Genomic DNA, 22,312 nt, shown 5'->3' with positions numbered 1-22,312 from the left:
TCACCCAGTATGAGAGTGTTAGGTTGGACCCTAATATTTTCCAGGGTGCTTAGGACATGGAGTGTGAGTCTTGGGACATGGTTGGGGACCTATAGCAGGCTATGACCTGAATCGTTGTCAGTGGTGCCTGATGACTTCAAATCATTGGGGGCTGCAGGAGACAGCTGAAGGGGTGGGGCCAATGGGAAGGGGTATGGCCAACTAGAAAGGGCTGGAGCTATTCTCAAAGCCATAAAAACTGGGGCTTTAATTAAATACACTGCCCTGGGTGCCAAACCATCATTATGAGAGTCCAATCAAGACAAAATGAAGTGGAGAAGGAAAATATTTCAATTCATTGGCTATATGACAGCTTACTTAATATCTAGATGGAAACAAAAAGGTTGTGATGCATGAAAACATGAATTACTTTTTAAATACATTACTGGAATGCCAGTCAAAATCAAGTATAAAAAACAAGTAGCACTAAAGTCAAACCACTTCTTCTTGCACTGCAGTTCTAATTATAATTTATATGTAGCTTTATAAAGGTACCAAGTGACATGCTGAAAGTAGCAATCTCTGTGATTCCCTCACTTGTAAAAAGATTTCTTATCCAAAAAAGACCTGCTGCCTGACAACAACTATCTACTTGTTTCATGGAGAAAACATGATCAAAGTAAAAAATGAAAAGCAAATGAGAAACAAGCTCAAGATAAATTCCTTAAAGGATTACTGCACAGGTTATGGACCACACATGATAGATTGGCATTCTGTTTAGTTTACAGGTAAAGCCTGCAAAGATAACTGCAAGTTTCCAACAAATGTAATGACCTTCTGAAAATACTGTAATCCTGTCCTTTATTACAAATACTGTCATATGCATTTCAATACCTTAGGCTTATATATTATCTAGTTATGTAAATAGTCAAAAAAGGCTTTCAATGTTGATAATTCTTTAACAGTATGCTTATTAAAGGTTACTTGCATCTTACAATCTCAGACAAGCTTACCTGATGGTCATTAAAGCATTGGTACTTAAACACAGAGCAATAGGCACTGCAACAACATGCATTTTCTGAATAATAAAATGCCTAAATCAACAGTATAAAAATATGACAGAAAACCAGAACATTCTGCAAAATCAAGGACATATGAAAAGCCACTTTAGTACTTGTGTCTACCTTCAATGTGGGGAGGGTCTATATCACAAACTCGAAAGATAAAAAGAGTGAATGGTCTTTTATCAAACATTAAAAGCTGAAAGCACTAAATATCAAATTGACGGAACAGCAATTTTTTTCCCAGGGAAAAAAATCGCTGCTCCGCAAAAAAAAAAAAAAAAATCCAAACACAAAATGCCCCCCTACTTAAATATACCACCAACTCCAAGATTGCACCACAGTAGAGCAAATGGCAAAGTCATGAAAACAGCCCAGTGATTTTTTTTCCCCTGGGGAAAAAAAGTCTTTTCCGTGTCTTTGATATTTACTGCTTTCGGCTTTTAATGTTCGATAAAAGAGCATTCGCTCTTTTTATCTTTTGAATTTATGATATAGACCCATGAGATACTCTGCACACTTACACTGCATAACTGCTCCTTGCCTTGCTTGGACACATCCAAAGTCACTACATGGGGGAGTGGGGTACAATGATATCGCTGGTTGATGGTGATGGCCCTGATACATTTGTCATACCTCTCAACCTCAGAGCAAGAAATCTGGACAAAGCCATAAATAGAAGTGAGACAAAGGCCCAAAAATAAGGACAATTTTTAAATATTGCTCTTATAAACTTAGAAAGATAATAGAATAGTAGGTCTTGCATTAGTATGAATTTTCTGAAGGGTATGAAATCTGAAACTCAAATATCTGTCATTATTTTCTAACTTCAATCTTTAATGATTTGCCACTAATTTGCCAGAAAACCACAATTTTATGAAAAACAGACATAAATGTGATGAAAATAATAAAATAGCCCCACAATACAGCTGGGAACCTGTCAAAGAAGGGACACCTTTTTTAATATTACTACTGTTAGGTCGAGCAGCTGATAAAATAAGAGACTCTACATGCATCTCTGAAATACAAGTAATCTATAACTCTAATCATTACAATTATTTATTAATTGTAAACCCTCCATGTTTTCTTCTAAAATTGCTATTTTGCAGAGGGATTATTAGGGGGAGAGCAACATTTTGAGCCAAAATCTGGGACATTTGAGAGGTTTGGCTATATCTAATTCTATAAAGCAATTTATTTATTGCAGGAAATCTGGACAAGGCGAAATATATTGGGGGAACAAACAAACAGTACTAAAAAATGCTCTTGTATAAACTTAAACAGTTGATAGAATAACAGGTCTTTCTTGCTTTAGCATGCATTTTTCTAATGGGTATGAAGTTTGAAACTCAATGTCTGTCATTATTTACTGACTTCATTCCTAAATGATTTGCCAGAAAACCACACATTTTATGAGGAATAAACCAAAAATAATAAGCAAAAATCTATTCAGTCAGAGAAAATCTGGACAGTTGAGAGGTATAGTTCAGCCGGGGCTGTCTTTGAGTTTGCTGCCCTTCTCGCCTCACAAAATCATGGTCAAATGCGGCCTCCTTCCTGCAGCCATTCCACTGTCCTTTTACTTGGCTATTTTGCCCCATTTACCATAAACACTGTAATGCACATACTGCTTTACTTCTACAATGATTTGGATTTCATTTAAAAGTTTTATCTTACATTTTACAGCACAAACACTTATAGACATCTGCTAAACAAAACAATGCAGTCTCACAGTGAAAATCGATTTAACATGAAAACATCTCTGCCCTTGAAACTCACATTCAGTGAAACAGCATTGAAACCGACATTCAAAGAAAATACATCTGGTCAGTGGCAGATAAGGATTAACTTTGGGCTGTTTTCAAACCATAGGCCCCTTGCACACAAAACACACATGTGTTCTTTGATACACCTTCCTGATTGTATTAAATTATATTCCTTGTATAATACAGTGCAGTTGTTAGAGGGTGTTTTAAATTTATTGTTTTGAACATCTTTACAGTAAACAATGAAACAAAATGCATGCACCAATAATGACAAAACTGACCAATTCAGAACATTGCCCTCATAAAAGTCTACTCAAATTTCTACAATCCACCAGTATCAGTATATATGCACAATCTCTGCAGAAGTAAAAGTCATCTAAATAATTCACATTAAAGAGATCTGTAACTAATGAAAAGGTTGCTGCTAGCAAGCAACTTTATGTTTCATTGTTTCATCTACAAATAAAGTGCCTGTTTCTCTTGAGGAATAAATTGCATATGTTGCATTAAAAATGATAAAGCTAGTAATATTGCAATAGGGAATGGATAGCAAACTGATAACAGGTTCACAGTTACTAGGTATCTCCACCAAAGAGGATATTCTCAGGACAGCAGCATCCACACCCTTTAAAAAAACAACACAGTACAGTATCAGCAATGCATTTACATACTGTAGGAGTAGAACCCACAGCCCTCTGCCTCAAAAGCAAATATTCAACCTGTTATGCTGTTAACAATGCAAGCAGACTCAGCATAAGCAGCACTAAACTTATCTTCCCCTGAAGCTCTCAGCTCCTTGTAAAATTAATTCGACACTCCACTGTATCTCTCAACTTTGCAGCACAAAAAATCTGGAAAAAGCCAAAATTTATTGGGGGGGGGGCAAAAGCCCAGAAAACAGGGACACGTTTTAAACATTGTATCAAAAGAAAAAACTTCAAAGACCAATGCACGTAAGGTTCAATTAAGGCACATTTAATAACTTGCAGCAAGGAGACAAAAACATGGAAATACAAGATTTTGCCTAACTACTAACAGGAAGTATGCCATTCTTATACTGTTTTACAAGACATGGCTTTCTATGGCTGACATAATCAAACACAACTTTCAGTATTGTTCTACAGCAGATGTTTCTCAGATTTTCTGCTGACATGACTAGATTTGTGAGAAACATTTTGAGAAAAACAACCTGGCCTTGGTAGGCACTAACCCGTTACAGGCCTCTATTGTACAATTCTAATACATGTGTTACATTTCAAGGTACTTTTCTAACTCAGGCATAAGCAAATGCTGATTACAGTTCATATTTTCAAGCAGTCTTTGTTCTAATTATCTATAGCTTCTACAGCTGTGTATTTTCTCACAGCACAAGCAGAACTTCTTGTCTAAGCCCCATAACATTTATACAAGTAATATTGCTCTATTCATTATTTTCCTGACACAAGCAGAAATCATCTGCTTCTCAGTAAATTTCCAAGCATAAGCAAATATTTTAGCTGACAATACAAGGTCAGAAAGCATCTGCAGTTTGTACAGATTTATGCAGTATGAAATAGAATAAATGTGTTAACCCTTTTCAAGCTCTAAATGCACTAAGCATATTACCAATACACACATTAATACATATTTTTCTGACATTTCCCCCCTTTTAATACTTTTATTCTACTTTCAAAATAAGCATAAACTGTTTTTCTTCTCCTAACTTCTTCCCACTCAGGATTTGCAGTTAAGAGAGTCATTCAGTTTAAACTTATGAAAGCATTTCAGTTTTTCAATAGTTCTTCAAACTCAGCACTTTGATATAAGGTTTCAGAAACTGACATGTCTATAAAGTCTTTAATTAGTCTTTTCATACAGGGGATACCACAACAAACACATACTCCCAATAGGAGCATTCCTACACAAATGGCAATCAGGATGTTCATTAGGATGGTACCCCACCCCCCAAACCATTTCTGGAAAAAGTCCATCAGTGGGTTTGGGCCTGGTTTGGTCATGGCCGACATTTGCTGAATTACCTCAAGATGATTGTCTATCTCGTGTTTATGGTCAGGAATATATGAACAGCATTCTTCTTGGATTAAAGCGCAAGTACCACCTCTCGCCGCTAGGGTGAAGTCGAGAGCCATGCGGTTTTGAAGCTCTACAGTTCTCATGGCATTCAGTTCATCAGTCACCAATTTGAGAGCGGAAAAAGTTGCATTGCTCATCACTTCAAGAAGTTTAGACAGTTTTCTCAGCTCCCAGACCGATTTCACTGCTCAATATGCTGGTAATATGCCTGCCCACAATATAACACTATCACTCAAGTCCATGTGTGTCAGTCCATTGCCTATAGAATGATGGTTTTTCCAATGCACATTGATTTGCCCCACTGGATTTACAGGTTTCTTGACGACTTCTCTGACATTCTGAATTTTTCCTCAAGGCAAAACTGCAGTGTGTCATATGGCCAGAACCAGGAAGCCCAAAAAACAACTGCTGGACCAATTCTCAGGTAACCATTTGTATGTCTTTCTGCCACACACAAAATAACAGTCCTCTACTTTAGTAGTAACCTTACTGCGAATATACACTTGTCCTGCATTAAACATTTTTTTATCAATTATAGACAGTTGCTTATAAAGAACAGAATTATGTTTTACTTCATCAAGTGTTTTGTGCATCAATCCAAGAAATGAATCGTAATTTGTATTACAATAAAAATCTGCATTGCTAACTTTAGTGTAACATTTATAAGGAACAGTCACATTGCAATTGCCCCAACCCACCTGAACAGTATCATTTTTATAAAAACACACAGTTCCCTTTTGTGGAACAGACAAGTGCAATGCTATTTTATCTTGCGATGTAATGGTTGAGGTATCATAAATCAAGTTTTCCCAGGTCTCATTGACCTATAGGGGGACTGTAGTCATTAATAACCCCCCCCCCCGTATGCTGTCGGCAAAGCTGTGCAAATCCAGCAATTCGAAACATTGAAAGTCTCAGCATACACATATTTAATTGCCTGGTAAGTGTTAAAGTTTGGATGCCAGTGTATGAGTAACGCTTCACGTTTCTTCAGTTCAGTCTGTGTGGCTGGGAAAAGGAAAGGCCACAACAAAAAGATTATTGCCACTAGTACAGTTAACAGGATGATTATGCAATACTTCTGAGGAAAGGGTTGTTCTGCATTCCTATTTCTTCTGGACTCTATCATTTTTACTCCTGGCATGTGACAAGATTTTTGTCCAGTTCAAAGTTTTTGACTAGTTTGCAGTGCGTCAGGTGGATCCAGGAGGCATGCTCCGCTATCTTGACTGCAGTGGGTGTCGACAGAAGCACTTGATATGGATCTTCCCACTTTGGTGACGCCTAATTCTTCTTCTTTACTGTCTTCACCCAGAAACAGGTACCCGGGAGCACTGCCACTTCTGACGGTCTGGTTTGTTCTTTATCTAAAACAGAATTTGACTGCAGCAGATGTTTAGAATTCAACAGGTTTCTCATATACTCAGCTAGTGTAGTGTACTGCCTGGTCTGCAGGCATGAGAGATTTCTACTGAGGTATATAATAAGCCCTTCCAAATAGTTTTTCAAAAGGAGTCAATCCTTTTGCATTCGGAACAGTTCTCATGCTCAACAGTGCCAGGGGCAGACAGTACACCCAATTTCTGTGTTTCTACTATTAACTTCCTTAGCTTACTCTTTAAAATCCCATTATGCCTCCCTACTAACCCTGCAGATTGTGGGTGATACGCACAATGATTTTTTAAAGAAATACCAAAATGTTTACTTAACTGTTGTATGGTCTGGTTAACAAAGTGTGTGCCATTGTCACTGTAGATCCTTTCTGGAATGCTGAATCTAGGGATGATTTCTTTAATGAGACCTTTTGCCACCGTTGCCGTGTCTGGATTTTTAGTCGGAAAAGCTTCCACCCATTTGGAAAAAAAATCTACAATGACAAGACAATACTTCTTATTTTCACATTTGTTCAATTCTATAAAATCCATACAGATAGTATGAAATGGATATGGTGGTGTAGGGAAACTCCCTTGCTTGGGCTTTAATGCCCCTTGTGCATGATGTTTATTACAAACGTGACACATCGAACAAAATTTTTTAGAATAGTTTAAGAAATGGTTGTATATAGTTTTGTTTGATGTTGTACAGTTCTTCTCTCTGTTGTTTTGTATTGTTTGTCTATAAGATAATAAAATAAAAATATTTTCAAAAAAAAAGAATAGTTTAAGAAATCGTATGTTGTGAACACTTGGTTCACCAGCTGTACCATCCCCCCTGTTGAGACATGGCACTGCCCATGGCTCAACAAAGCTGCATATCTAAACAAATTAGATGGCAATATCGGTTTCCCTTCTTTAGAGATGTACAGCCCCTTTTCGAGAATTGCTCCTCATTTTACCCATCTTTGTTTTTCAACTTGCGTAGTAAGTGTCTGCATTGTCTTTAACATTTCTAAATCTAAAATCTCAGAGGGTTGTAATTCCTCATTCAAAAGAAATACTTCTGAAGCTGCCTGCTTTGCAGCTGTATCAGCTCTCGCATTACCTTTTGAAATCCTGTCCTGTTGCTTGGTATGAGCTGTGCATTTACAAATAGCTACTTTCTGAGGTAACTGAATAGATTCTAAAAGATCTAAAATAAACTGTGCATGATTGATTGGTTTGCCAGTAGATGTTATCATTCCTCGATTTTTCCACTGTTGCACAAAAACATGTACAGTAGAAAAAGCGTACTGGCTGTCAGTAAAAATGTTTACACATTTACCCTTTGCTAAGGTACATGCCCATGTTAAGGCAATCAATTCTGCTGCCTGTGCAGATAAATTGTGTGGTAAAGATTTTGCTTCTATAATGTCAGTATCATAGACTACTGCATATCCTACTAGGTTCTGTCCTGCAGGACCCCTTTTGCACGAGCCATCCACGTAGTATGTCACCTCAGCATCATCCAAGGGGACATCCATGAGATCTTTTCTAGGCAGTGTCTTTTGCTCAATCACCTGCAGGCAGCTGTGTGGTGTGCCATCTGCAGGGGTTGGGAGCAAGGTAGAAGGGTTCAAAGTCATACATCATTCAATTGTCATATGAGGTTGGCTCAACAATATAGTCATACAGGAAAGATGCCTAGCAGGGGAAAGATATGCTACCTTCTCTTGCAGTAAAATAATCACAACTGCATGAGACACTCTCAATGTGAGAGGGTGGAACAAAACTACTGAGGCCAAAGCCTGTACTGCCATTGCAGCTGCAACTACTGCTTGCACACAGTGAGGTAAAGACTGTGCCACTGGGTCCAGTTGTGATGAATAATAAGCAATAGGGCATTGCTTGTCCCCATGCTGCTGTGTTAACACTGATGTCATATAACCTTGCTTACAGTCTACAGTTTGGAAAAAACATTTATGATAGTTTGGTAATTCCAAAACTAATGAGGATGCTATTAACTGTTTCAGTTTGCAGAAAGCAGATTCTGCTTCTGGTGTCCATTGTAACAAATCCTGTGCTGCCATAGGCTTTTTATAAATCAGGTTAGTCAGCGGTGCAGATTCCAAGGCATAGTTTGGAATCCAGCTCCAACAAAAATTAGTCGTACCCAAGAAGGACATCATTTCCTTCTTGGTAGTGGGTTTTGGTGCTTGTAAAATTGCTGCTTTTCTGTCCTCATCTAATATCCTACCCTCCTTGGATATTACATATCCTAGGTATTTAACTTCTTTTTTTCAAAGCTGCAGTTTATTTTTGTTTACTTTATGTCCTTCAGTGGCTAAAAATTGTAATAGCGCTATGGTATCTTCTTTACAATCTTGCTGGGTGGGGGCCGACAGCAGGATATCAACAACATAAAGTAAAATCTGACTACCTCTTGGTGGGGTAAATCCCGTCAAGTTACTTGCCATTTCTTGTGAGAATATTGTCGGACTTTCACAATATCCCTGTGGTAGTCACGTATATGTATACCTTTTCCCCTGAAATGTGAATGCAAACCAATACTGGCTGTCAGGGTGTATCGGTATCGAGAAGAACGCATTGCTGATATCTACCACAGAAAAATATTTCTGTTGAGATTTTAATTCATTCAACAGGGTGTGTGGGTCTGGCACTGTAGGTGCCCTTGGTATTACTGAGTCATTTACAGCTTGTAAATCTTGGACCATATGCCACTCTCCATTCGCTTTCTTAACATGAAATAAGGGTGTGTTACATGGTGAATCAGGAGATTCCACCAGCACCCCTTCCTTAAGTAAAGCTGCTATAATAGGTTTGATTCCTACCTCTGCATCTTTTCTTAAGGGATACTGTCTTTTCTGTGGTCTAAATACTGACTTTGGCGTAATAGTAACTGGTCCTGCTGTACGAATAAGTCCTACATCTGATTTTCCTGTTGACCAGAGAGTTTCTGGTATATTCTGTAAGGCATTCTCTTCCTCCTTCAATAGGAGTGCTAATCAGCTGTCCTTGCTAGACTGCAAGTGTACAGCTGGGTGGGTCTGAGTTATCCAATTCAACTTCTGCCTTTGTATTCCTTGTTCTGACAGTTCTAACTCTGTCTGCTTCTCCCACCTCATAACCTTTTCTCCTAGGTCTACCCATTTTACATTCTTGTCCTTAGTTAGGCTAACATGTGGTAATCGATTAGATTTATAGAGTGCAAAGAACTCCTGGGGCAATGAACAGCTGGCTACACTGTTCTCTTCCATGTTCCAGTACAGATTATGTAATATCAATCTGTTTGCACAATTTCTAAACAATTCTTGCTCATATTCCTTATCAGGTCCTGGTGTGTTACAATAATACAGAGTACAGTGCAACAAATGCTGTTTATCAATGTCAAGGGAGGGGAACTTGCTGATGGCTATGTTTATCAACTCTTCGGTTACTGCCCCTGGACCAGTTGTAACCAAGTCCTGGCTGTACCAATAAAACATTTCACCCTCCGATTGCACTGCAAAGGTATCAATTTGTCACTGTGCTTCCATACCCTGCATAGTCGGAACTACCGCTATACTAAATAGCTGCATAAGGTCTCTACCCAAGAGATTCACTGGGCACTTTGCAGAAACAACAATTTTGCTTTTCTGGGTCAAGCCTGAAACAGGATCAGTTATTGCAATATTATGGGAGAGGGGCTCTCGATACAGCTGTCCATTAGCTGCTTTCACTAGTATGTAATCAGGTGACTCTGAATTCTCTGGCAGTTTGGAGGGATGTATCAGGGTCCATGATGCCCCTGAGTCACACAAGAATCTGACTTCCCTCCCTTCTACCAGGAGTGTAACTTCTGGTTTCATGTCTGCTAAATAGAGCTCTAAGCTCAATAAAGCTAAATCCAATATTTCATTTTCTTCACTATCCGTGACTTCCTGCACTTCCTCTATTTGTTCTGTCACATTCTCTACTCCTTCTATCACATTTTCATTTGTCATATCTCTGCTATCCCCTTCTAGTGATTCCTGACTATCATATAGTCAGTCCTTACCCTCCTTGTCTTCCATGGTTGCCTTCTTGTTTTTCTTGCAATCCCTTGCCAAGTGTCCCTTTTTACCACATTTAAAACATTCACCCCTTTTCTTTCACCCTTCAAAGTCCTCTGATCGCTGATCAGATTGTTTGTTTTCCTGAGCATTTCTCTTGCCCTTTTTCCCGGACTGTACTACATAAACTTCTGTTCCATCTTCTACAGAAAATACTTGGGCTTTCTTTTTCTTTTTGCTATTAAAATGCCTAGCATATTCAAGTAATGATTGTAATCTGCTTGTACGATGATCTACCATGTGCTTTGTAATAAAACTGCTTATGGGTGCAATGCTGCTTTCAAAAATGCATTCTTTAGCTGCTGCTCATATCGGGAATTGTGCGTCTGATCTTTAGGAACCTGCATTCCACAATGGTTATTAAAACATTCTAACAGTCTGGCATAATATCTGTCAACAGTTTCACCTTCTTGTTGGATGCATTGATTAATGCAAGTCCAGTCTGCCCTAGGCTTCCATTTCTCAGAGATTCGGTCTGTAAGACCTTTCACTCTGTTGTCTAGTTCTGCGCTGCTATGTGGGAGGGGCCTGAGCCAGCGTCACGGGGATTCCAGTCACCACTAATCATGCGCCAATCTAGTCCCACAATTTGTATGACTACTTTTTCTACCTCTTCTCCATTTAAATTATAACTTAGCCTCATTCCTTGCAAATCTTCTAAGAACTTTATAAAATTAACTTTTGGATGGGGAATTCCCTCAGTGGCTTTCCGGATGTCCTCTGGAGTCCAGGGTCTATACACTAGAATAGTTGGGTCCTGACCTTCTTGTCATGCCTGAGGATTAGGCACTTCTATAAGTGGGCATATTTCTTCTTCACTCATAGATCGTGAATTCCTACCCATTTGATATAGCTCAATGTCCCCTTTTGAATTACCTGCCTGTGTTCGAGACCTGGTCTCGACGGGATCTCTAATAAACGGTTTCGCTTTTGTAGTATCTCTATTTACAGTGACATTAGGATATTGCGGGGGTGGACTAACTTGTTCACTCGCCTCATATTCTGGTAAGAGAGGCAGAGGGACCGATGCTATTACTGTTATTGTCCTCCTTATCTAAAAACATTGCTTTTAAATTATTGCTTTTTTGTTCCCTACGGTTTACTTCCTCAATCCACCTGTGTGCCTGAGGAATTCCTAATTGACGTTGCTTTTTTACCCGACCTTTAGAATCGGTTTTAAGCTGTTTGACAAGTTTGACAAGTGAGGATTTTTCTAATTTACTGTCAAATTCATACTTATTAACCCATTTTGAATAGTATTTAATATTATCAGCACGCTGTGACTGCATGTATTTTATGTCTTTGGTTAACGGCGAATTTTGGGATCTTTTTGTGCAATTATTACCTATTCTGTTCTACCCTTTTAATCGTTACGTAACTCCTTATTTTTTAACATGGTACCATGGATTTTGTTTTAGTCTCTTCAGAATGACTGCCTACCTGCTCTGTTTTCCTGATCTATGACAAGACAGTAATCTTTTTGTCCCTGACTTGTATAAACAAAGTCTTAACAAAACAATGCAAATCTAGTCCCTGATATAAAACAAAAAAAAAAGGTAGATTCACCTTACCTGAGCCTTTGTGATTGATAACCTGGTTCGTGTAAACCTGTCCTTCAGTCGCAGATCAGAAAGTGGCTGGCCTCTTTTGTATGACAATTCAGTCGGAGGGCTTTTCAAATAGGAAGAACTGATGTGGTTTCTTCCCCGTATGGTTTCAAGCCACCTGGCCTGTCTGATCTGAGGCGAAGTGAGGGTTTCCGGTCTGAAGGACCAATCTGTCAAAGGAAAAAACTTCAAAGACCAATGCACGTAAGGTTCAGTTAAGGCACATTTAATAACTTGCAGCAAGGAGACAAAAACATGCAAATACAAGATTTTGCCTAACTACTAACAGGAAGTATGCCATTCTTATACTGTTTTACAAGACATGGCCTTCTATGGCTGACATAATCAAACACAACTTTCAGTATTGTTCTACAGCAGATGTTACTCAGATTTTCTGCTGACATGACTAGATTTGTGAGAAACTTTTTGAGAAAAACAACCTGGCCTTGGTGGGCACTAACCCGTTACAGGCCCCTATTGTACAATTCTAATACATGTGTTACATTTCAAGGTACTTTTCTAACTCAGGCATAAGAAAATGCTGATTACAGTTCATATTTTCAAGCAGTCTTTGTTCTAATTATCTATAGCTTCTACAGCTGTGTATTTTCTCACAGCACAAGCAGAACTTTTTGTCTAAGCCTCATAACATTTATACAAGTAATATTGTTCTATTCATTATTTTCCTGATACAAGCAGAAATCATCTGCTTCTCAGTAAATTTCCAAGCATAAGCAAAGATTTTAGCTGACAATACAAGGTCAGAAAGCATCTGCAGTTTGTACAGATTTATGCAGTATGAAATAGAATAAATGTGTTAACCCTTTTCAAGCTCTAAATGCACTAAGCATATTACTAATACACACATTAATACATATTTTCTGACACATTGTTTGAATAATCTTGGAAAGTTGCTAGAATAAAATGTTATGTTACCATGCTGCATTTCACTGCCAAGTCTTGGACCCAGGACTCAATGCACTACATTTAAAGCAACATACCATTATGCCAAATCAGCCATTTCTTGAAAGACAGGAAGACTGAAACTTAAATGACTATTATTTAGTGAATTCAGTTCTCACCATAGCTCTCAACATCTTAGCATAAAAGACCTGGATAAAGCCAATAATGGGGGAATACAGGCCTCAAACATATTCAGTGAATTCAGTTCTCATCATAGCTCTCAACGTCTTAGCATAAAAAACCTGGACAAAGCCAATAATGGGGGAATACAGCCCTAAAAACAGGGACAAATTTCAAATATTGATATTATAAACTTAAAAAATTGCTAGAATAAAAGGTTTTGTGTTACCATGTACTTTCTGAAGAATATGAAGTCTGAAATTCAAATGCCTGTTTAATCTTTCACTGATTACAAAAATCCAGAAAACCACAGATTTTATGAGGAACAGAACAAAATAAAAATAGGCAAAAATCTGGACAGTTTTCACTAGTAGTGGTGGGTAGGGAATTCAGGATCTTTCTACCCATACCCAAGGTACAGGATTTGAGCCTGAGTAACTCTAGCCACCAGGTATATTTAACTGGGGCATTTCTCTCACTCACACACACACACACACACACACACACACACACACACACACACACACACACACACACACACTTGTAACTTTGTTAACAGATAATAACGGACATGTTCTTGGTAGAGAGATGAATATTCCCTTGCAGCAGCTTCATTCCATATCACACACAAAATAATGAACCTTGCCGTATGTGACTGCAAATGTGGCAGTCTGATCCCCTTCCACTTTCTATGGTTACAAACCACATAGACCTCTGGGCATCTGTACACTGATACCTTCTCTTCTTAATCCAGACTGGTTTAACAGCAGTCCAGATTTACAGAAACTAGTTGTCGAGCACACATGCACAGTAGTGCAGCTATGGAACTTTAACAGCGAGTCAGTTGGATTTGCAACTATGCTATTTTGTAAAATTCTTTTTTCTTTCTTTTACAGCTTGGGGGGGGGGGCTACAGTTCTGCAGTCCAATAGCACGAGCCACCCCGATCGCTGTCTTAACCAATGTTAGCTGCACCTGAAGTATCTCTGATGCGTTATGTTGGCCTACCAGTCTGGAGGTGTGCACTTCCTTTAACTTATTTAATTAGTCATACACAGAATAGGGGTGTGAACAAAGGTCCTATATGTTAGAAATACATGGATATCAAAACAGATAATCATCACAGCTCATCATGCTAGTTTTATGTTTTTTTGTACTGCAGTCATATATGATTTCATCATTTGCATATCTGACGGCTCTCTTAACATCTGGATCTCCTCTGCATGTCATTATGCAGTTATTTTTATGTGATGTATACTGTGCTATTTTTTTAGTAGTGAGATCATAATATACGTCTCTGAATCACTCTGTCCATGCACGTTGCACCACATTGTACAATTTCACAAAACAATGTTGGCTGTTTGTTTCCGAATGCCCCCCTCCCCCAGTGTTTGCCGTTGCCAGGGCAGCAGTAGATGCAAAGTACATTAGCAAATCTTTATTATTTACTTTTTGTGGAACACTAATATTTTACTGAAAATTGTAAACATGGGAAGCAAATAATAACATGGGGCTGGATTTAGAGAAGCAGCCACGTGAGATGCTGCAGTATATGGAGGCAGATATTAAAATCCCTGATATTTATTAGAAGAATTGGATCCTGATAAAATATGTAATTTATTATTTTAAAAGGGAAATCAAAACATTTTGCAAAATGTGATAAACACTTGTAATTCTTTACTTCAGTACATAAAGCAAAACAGAGCTCCATAAAATATATAGAAATTCAATCAGCAGTAATTTGTCCAGTTTAATACCCTTTAAATTAATTAGCTGCAGGAAACATTTTAGCTGATTGGCAGACTACCTTCCTTCAAAGTCAGTAGCTACATGAAATAACCAGGTCAGTTTCTCTTTTCTAGTCACCTTTTTTCTTGGCTTAGCCTTTTATTTAGATAGGCCTTATTTTCTACCCCAAGAAATTATCAGAATACTGCAAACCATAGCTAGGAACTGCATAGCAGAGCTTGTGGCAGCTTTCCACCAACAAATTGAACAATGACCAAACTGTACACTAATTGTATTTTATTGATTTCACTTTTTGTTAACTTATTTAATCAGTTGTGCACAGAATAGGGGCCAGATTCCAAAAGAAAGTTGCAGAGAGATCAGCATGCCAAAGGAAGGTGTCAGTGCACCAACAGTGAACGTGATTTCATAACATATGCTAAAACAAGACCAAGTAATTATCCATTCAGTGCAGGATAATTGTGGACTCTGTGGATGCCTAGCAAATTTCAAAACACAATGGGAGCACCTAATGCAATTTCAATGTGGCACAGACACTGTACTTCTTCACCAACTTTCTAGAAGCACTCTGTGTAGGGCATATGTGCTTAATTTTAATGCTACCACATTCTGCAAATTCCTAGGGAATAAGCTTAAATTAAAAAGAAGTTTCAGTTGTTTGGACACATTGGGGTGTGCACTATAATATACTTCAGAAAAGGCATCACAAATGGTCATTGTGTGTGCCATGCTTCACAACACGATAACATCAAAACATGGTGGCTTGCCAGTCATAGGTGTGGGAGACCGTCCCCAAGAACCCCAGATGTCTGATGTGGAGCTATCAGAACTGTCACAGGAGGATCAGGAGGGCACAGGGGTGAGAAGAAATAGACATGGGTGTTGGAGGATATGGCCGTATGTCCTAGCTCGGGCAACATGACAACATCTGACACACACCTGTGAGTCATAACAAACCACACATATAAATGTACACAGGCTAACTACTGATGTTCACATGTTGCCACACAAAGCAGCACAGGGCACAGCTAATGTAAAGAAACCATCAGTTGTCTACATTGCACATACACAACAGAAACATATAATATACCTGTAAGAACATGTACACAACACTCAGCAAGGAACACATCTGGATGTACACAGTGGAAATGTTACTACTGCAAGAAGTCTCTGTGCAAGTTATATCACCAAATAGGACCACACAGGCAAATAGGTGGCATACAGAAGGTGTGCATAATAGAAGGTGTTGTTGTATAGGCCGGATATCATCATGCAGATAACTAGTATGGGAAGGCAGCAATAAAATAGCCAGTACCACCAGAAATCTAGCACTGGCAAAAAAAAAAAAAAAAAAAACACAAGCAAGCCTCACATCCTATGCCTGATATTGAATGTCACACATAAGGTAACACTTTTATGCACAGATTATTGCTACAACATGACTCAGTTAGATGTAAGAATATATTTATCATGCAGAGTATCAATAACAGTGACACACAGCAGCCATAGAACATACAGGAGTGTTTGGGATACAACAATAAGAGGAGGTTTATATGTGTGTATAGAATCAGGGAAATACAGGAGGGCACACATGGGAACTACATGTCAGCATGGACATACACAATGGAAGCAGGTAAACAGAGGTACAGTGAGTGCTGAGGGTGAGGAATATGCAGTACCATATTAAAATGCCATAAATATCACAGATATGCGTACAGAGACGTACCTGTGCATACAGGAATGGCAGACAACAAGAACATGTGTAATGTAGCAATCGATGTTGAATGACAAAGATAACATGCTGATAACCATGTAAACATGTGCTATATGATGCAAACATAGAAGCATGGAGATCGTCACCAAGAGCATTACTGTCATTGGTATCTGTGTTAACATACACAAATGACAAATAAGTATTACATATCACAACTTGAAGCTAATCACCTAGGTCAGAGAAATTATCAGAAAACCCTGTGGTATCAGACATTAAAAAAAACACCTACAGATTGATTAGTTAGTGGTCAGCACAGTGGTCATCATTGCCAAAGAGTCAGAATGACAAAAAAAGGATACACATTGGATCAATCTACCATCAGTGTTATATTAACACAGTCTAGAATGCAGATACTGATGGTTCACATCATGGTCCTGGATGCCCCTACCACATCTGGAAGCACTCAACCCACAGTGCTCTACCAAGGAGCTGGATGTGGTGACACTAGCATTTTGAGACATAATGTGGGTAGGAGCAGCATTGCAATGTCTCTGTTTGGATGTGACTGCTGGGCTCAAAGTTGAGTGACCAACAGTAGATGTGTGTGCACATTACAACACAGGTATTGATGTGTGAGGACTTTGTATGGGTCTTATAAGAGGGGGTCTACCTTACTCCACTGGAGGCAATTTTCTTTGCTTAGTACAGTTAGAGTAGGTAATACCTGATTAGTACTACACTACTGCTCTAGCAACACAGTAACAAGGCTTTCTATGGATTGTGTAGCAGACAACACACTGTCATGCTGTATAGCCATTGCTGCCATGACCTCTCCATGTCAGTATTAATGACCTTCATGAGCCTGTAATAGTATGTGGACACCCTCTGATACATGTCCATGCATATCAGCTGCACTCACATGTGTAGTCTGATGGACAATATTGGGCCATTGTGGGGAAGGGTCACCATCATTACCAGATTCTTCATGAGACAGCAGATTATGTCATTATCATGTTCGTCATCTGATGTCCCCACATATCAGAATGGCTGGCCACATTATCCTATCTATTGGAGGCACCATGAACCATGTATCTGTCCCCTTCCGTGCCAGACAATGAACCCAAAGCAGTGGCTGCTTTGCCATGGGTCATACTACCACATTGAGGCACATCACATTCCACCTCAGGATTAGAGGAAGGAGGTAGTTGACATACTGCAAAAAGAGACAGATGTCACATGTCACATACATTCACAAAATGTCAAATGCTGTAGCACAGGACTGAAAAGTGGGACCACTATATAACTACAGGGCTAATGATGATATGGACTTACCAGATCATCGTGGCTGAGGGTGGTCAGGGACCCTATATAACAGAGATATGCCATGTCATTTACATATGAAACAAATATGACAGATAATGTCATTATAACTACTAAAACCTACATCACATGACCTACTCTGACTCCACTGCCAGTGGTAAGTGTTGAATTGTCACTGTCATGTAAAAAGATAAACATACACAACTCAGTGTTAAGCATATACAAGGCATCATGTAGCATTCCACCTGATCTATAACACATAGCAAATATTTATTTAATTATTTGACATTTGTTTACTGGGAAAGTCCAACTGGGACAGAAAGTGCCCATTTTTAGCAGAGACACAGGGAGAAAAGCTTCAGAATCACAATCTTTCAAAAATCAAGTACGAATATTTTAAATCACAGAATATCATGTTATATGACAAAACATCAAATACAGATATTTTAAATTGCAAAGTATAATGATACACCAAAACATAAGAGTGAAAAAAGTGTTGTAATGAGAAAAACATAGAATATATGTTTCATAGTAGAGTACAATGAAAAACAATAACATGAGTTAGAGAAAATATGCGAGGAAAAACTCAAGTCATATTATTTCTTACATGGATTAGTATGTGATAAATGAGACCTGAGACAATTCTAATAAGATATTCAAAGAGATATTAGAGATCACACGATTATAGGTTCATAGGTTCATAGGTTCATACTAGGCTATCTGCCCAAGGGCATTTATAAGCCTAGCCAGAGTTTTGTGGCTTTCGCCACCCCTTTAGTTTGGAGGATACTATGCCCATTATTTTGCTGTGCCTCTGTCAAGCAGTGACACTGAGATAATCCCTGGGGTATATCTGCGATCTCCCATCCATTGGTCAAGATTTCTCTTGAACAAAGCCAGTGAGGTGTTCTGCCTCACATGTACCGGGATTTTGTTCCACAGCATAGGGAGTCTCTGGGTGATGAATCTGTCCCTCCAGCACGTCCTATTAATAACCGTGTCAAGGTTTAAGTCTCCCGCCCTTGTAGTTCTGAGGGATCTAGATTTTTTGAGGTGAAGCATGTTCATCAATTCTGGGTTGGACATGGCCCCGCATGTCAGGCACAGGTCACCTCTGAGCAGACGATAAGCGACCAAGTAGAGCTGAAGTTCCTTCAGTCGGGCAGCATAGGACATATCTTTGAGACCCTTTATCCTCTTGGTGAGGAACCTTTGGGGCCTTTCCAGTTGCTGCAGGTGTCGTGTCAGATACATTCCGAATGGGGCATTGCACTCAACCATTGGCCTGATGAGTGATGAGTACAGGGGGACGATGACTTCCCTTGATCTAGATGTGAATCCCTTCATGATCAGGTGGGCAATGTAGAAGGTCTTTCTAACTACTTTGGCAATGTGAGTATCAAATGAAAGGTTACTGTCAACCTGGGTACCCAGATCCCTGACAACCTCCTCTGTGCCTAGTGGGTTGCCGCCTATATGGTAGCTAGGGGTAACCTTGTTTTTCCCGAAGGGTATGACTATGCATTTTTTGGCGTTTAACTTTAGGCCATTGTTCTGGCACCAGTTTTCCGTTTCTATAAGACCCTTCTGAAGGATATCTGTGTCAGATGTGTTCTCAACTATGGCGCCCAGTTTGCAGTCATCTGCAAATTTTGTCAGCCATAATCCTCCTGTGTTTGCTTGTACTTCTGAAAAGTAGATGCCGAACAGGAGAGGGTCCAGGACTGAGCCCTGTGGGACACCACTTGTGACAGGCTTTGAGTCTGACATGGCGCCAGCAACTCTGACCCTGTGGGTTCTGTCACTTAGCCAATTTGCAACCCATCTTGTGACGTATGGGTTTACATTTAAGCTGATGAGTTTTTCAATGATACCTGAGTGGGGTATTGTGTCGAAAGCCTTTGCCAGGTTGAGGTAGGCTGTGTGGACTGCCTTTCCCTCATCAATGGCCTTGGTGACTGTTTCGAAAAAGTCCACCAGGTTTAAAAGGCATGATCTGCCCTTGACAAAGCCAAACTGGGTCGGATCCAAAGTTTGCAAGTCTCCTATGTCTTTATTTATGAGTTCCATTATGATCCTCTCCATAGCTTTGCAGATCAAGCTTGTCAAGCTGATGGGACGGTAATTTCCTCGGTGGAGGCACCTCCTTTGTGAAGTGGGACCACAGTTGCCGTACGCCACTCCTTAGGCATGTATCCTGAGGTGAGGCTAAGATTAAACAGCTGCCCTAACTGCGGGTTTAATTCCTCATTGAGCTCATGGAGCACACATCCGGGGACACCATCTGGTCCCATGGATGCTGTGTTTTTTGCCTTGGAGAGCAGTTCTCACCTGAGCGTTTGAGATGTTTGGGGGCTATAATTCTCTGGTATAGATATCTCACCTTTTGGGGGGGAGAAGTTTGCACTGAACCTGTCAGCCAGTATGTTGGCAATGTCTGTAGGTTCAGTAATTTTTACATCATTTTGAACTAATTCTGAGCATATCTGGGAGTTTCCTCCCAGGTTTCTAACATAGCTAAAGAAGGCCTTATGATTGTCCTTTGAGTCCTTAGCGACTTTTCTCTCAAAATTTGCCTTGGATGATTTTATGAGAGATCTTAATTTTTTACTTATAATGATCAAGGGTGTTTTCCCTTTTAAGGATTTTGCTCTATCTTGTAGTAGCTTCCTCCTTTTGTTGTAGAGCTTGTTTATGGCTGGGGTCCACCAAACTGGGCGCTTGCCTTTGGTACAAAGGGTCTTTGTTTTGTTTGGGATTGCCTGATCCATGCAGTCCTGTAGGTGCTGGTAGAAGGCATTTGTAAGTGATTCAGCGGCTTGAGTAATGGTTTCCAGTCTCGGGGCCATAAAGAGACCACACTAGCCTTTAGAAGTGTGAAGTCGGCTTTTGAGAAGTTCTTCACTGTGGTCTTTTTTATCTCAGGTGGGGGGGGGATGTGGACTTCCAGTGAGGTTAGTTTATGGTCTGATCTCACCAGTGAAGGATATACTTCCGGTGTTGAACATTGTGACCCCATGTTCGTGATGATGAGATCTAGTATGTTATCTCCTCTTGTGGGAATGGTGACTAGTTGTTCCATGGCATTTGAGTTTATGAACTCTAGGAACCTTTGGGCTAGAGTGTTGGGGCTTGAGTAGTGATCCCAGTCTATATTCGGGTAGTTGAAATCACCTAGTATGATGGTGTTTGGAGATACATTTATCCCCTCCAGTGTTTTCAGGAAAGCTATGTGAGGTTCCTGAGATTGAGAGGGTGGCCTGTAACATGCTACAAATTGCAGAGCAGTCTTGCCTATGGTTAGTTGCACCTGGATGGTCTCCGATGCATCGTGCGTTGCCACCAACCTTGAGGTGTGGGTGTTCTTGATGAATATAGTCACCCCCCCTCCTTTCTTGGTGTTGTCCGGATTTTGGGGCCGGAACGCATGATATGAGGTAAAGCCTGATAGTGCTGGGGTGCTCTAAGGAGCCTTGAACCAGGTTTCCGTCACAGCACAGGCATCAATGTTCTCCATACTGAGAATGGCCTCGAGTGCGTGCATCTTGAGATTGAGACTTCTGGCATTGAGCAGCATTACCCTTAGTTTTTTTTTCCTTTTTTGTGTTCTAGGGTGGTAGGTTTAGAATTTGAGCCTTGCCTAAAAAAGGCACTATGGGGGTGGCAAGAGCCTTTGCCAATATCCGGAAGCCCAGGGGTGACAGGTGCAAGTCGTCCCTTGTGAAGCAGCGTGGCTTGTCCAGCATGTCATCCCAGGCAGACAGACATTGGATCCCCTTTGAATGACACCAGAGTTTAAGCCAATTATTAAAGCTGATCATCTTGTCTCTGTATTGTGGCATCATTCTTGGTGAAGGTAGGATACTGCTCAAGGTCAGTGTCATACCTGCCTGGGCTACATAATCAGAGAGCTCCTCTATGTCTCTTTTCATGTAGTCCAAAGAGGTACGTCTCAGATCGTTCACACCAGCGTGGACAATGACAGAGTCGTACTTGTACCTGCTGTTGAGAGACCTGAGTGCTTGCGTTATGTGGCGGATTCTAGCGCCCGACAGGCAGCTTACTGTGACCTTTTCCTTGTTCAATCTGGTGAGCGGGACATCAGTGTGTCTGACTATGGAGTCACCAATGATGAGTGTGTCTGGCATTGTGTTTGGCCTTAAGGGCTGTGACTGTTTGGCACACTGACTATGTGGTCTATGTGTTGCATGTGTTGTGTCCTGAGGTGGCAGTTGTTTGGGTGTCTGCTTTGGTGGCCTCTGCTGTTTTGGTAGATTTTTGATCAGAGCCTCCGAATATGTCTTTGTGTATTTATGTGTATGATTTGAAGTTGTGATAGTACTATGTGAGATTGGGTTTGTGGTGTGTGTGGTTACCTTCTCCTCCTGTCTGGTCTTACCAGTCCTATATTGAGAGAGCTCATCCTCCAGTTTGGCTATATAGTTGCATCTCTCGCATGTATTTGTGTTTTGTGGGAGAAGGAGAGGGTTGTC

The sequence above is a fragment of the Protopterus annectens genome, chromosome 2.part0 (genome assembly GCF_019279795.1).
Source record: "Protopterus annectens isolate FY-2018-M chromosome 2.part0, PAN1.0, whole genome shotgun sequence".
NCBI lineage: Eukaryota > Metazoa > Chordata > Ceratodontiformes > Protopteridae > Protopterus > Protopterus annectens.
Note: the sequence above shows the minus strand (reverse complement) of the source record.